Raw genomic sequence first — 1,264 nt, 5'->3', positions numbered from 1 at the left:
GGGGGGGGGGGGGGGTAACGATGGAGATAGATGGGGCTGGCGGGGGGAGATGGGGAAGAGAAATTAGAGACTGAAAACTGAGAGAAGTACAGATTAATAGTTTAGATAGGCTTATCAACTTGTTTTTCTTGCTGTCCTGAGGGCAGGAAATGAGCTCGTTTTCGCACATAGCAACTGTGTGTGAGTAATTGATCAGTCACTAATGTGGCTGACTAGTTTCTCAATAACAGAGGTGGCCTTGGCTCGGACAAGCTCTCCTTGAATGCATCGCAGGCTACCCACACACCCTCTGGCATACACTCACACAGGCGTCTACTTCAGGAAAAAAAACAAAAAATGATGCCCCTGTGTGTGCACCACGTCAGGCTTACACACACAAAACTCTTGCCTGTGGCATTAAGGCCATCCTGCCACATCTAATAAACTCTGAGGCTGGACTCAGTAGGCCGTGGCATGGTGTCCACTTTGCTCTGCTTAGGCAGCATCTGTCTTAAGCCTGCTTTTCAACGCATCTGTTGTGTGTCTCAAGATGCGTAATCTGTGACTTCTTATGGCTCTTTCAATTTGTCACAATTAACTTCTATTAAATTCCGTTTTGTCTGTAAAGGCTCAGCGCCACTCCCTTCTATATTCAAAACCTCACACGTGAGGACGCTTTCACTCTTAAAGAATATCTCTTCCAGGTGACCTGGTGTGAAAGCAGACTGTGGAGGAGGGGTTGGGGTTGATTGTGAGGAGCATCTCTCACCAGAATCCTGTCCTCTGTTTTGCCGCCCCTGGTGTCCTGCTTGATGGCTCGCACAAACTTAATGGCTTGCTTGTCCAGCACCTTCCTGATGCTCTCTGGAGAGAAGAGCAGAGGGAAAAGGGTAAAACAGGAGAGCTAATCACATAATGTAAACACATAACAGAATAAAAGGCGCTGCCCCGAGATGCACTCAGAAACACCGTAAAAAGCTTTTACGGCGGAAATAAATTGAAATATACAGCTGGGTGACAAATTAAAGTAAAAACATGAATAAATAAGTGGGGAAGCATTAGGGATGGACATATTTTCTCCCTTTAGACCTTACTGATTGGATAACATTGGGTATTTCCTCTATGTGTAAAGTAACATGAGGACATAACTACACATCACTTCTTAACTGTGACAGGAAGCTAGAAGTTACTAGTAATAAGTGACATTACCTCTTTACAACAACTGAAAGGTGCCGAACAGAAAACAACAGGCCTGGTGTGTGTGTGTGTGTGTGTGTGTGTGTGT

The 1,264-nt window shown here is 45.3% G+C and overlaps 1 protein-coding gene across 2 annotated transcripts in view; it reads right to left on the bottom strand.

Annotated features, from left to right (window-relative positions):
• Nucleotides 1–1,264, bottom strand: part of carmil3 (capping protein regulator and myosin 1 linker 3) — a 73,731-nt gene that overhangs the window by 67,952 nt on the left and 4,515 nt on the right. The window lies entirely within an intron of this gene.

This window comes from Micropterus dolomieu, linkage group LG06, assembly GCF_021292245.1.
Source record: "Micropterus dolomieu isolate WLL.071019.BEF.003 ecotype Adirondacks linkage group LG06, ASM2129224v1, whole genome shotgun sequence".
NCBI classification, from domain to species: Eukaryota; Metazoa; Chordata; class Actinopteri; order Centrarchiformes; family Centrarchidae; genus Micropterus; species Micropterus dolomieu.
Note: the sequence above shows the minus strand (reverse complement) of the source record. Positions and strands in the feature narration are given on the sequence as shown.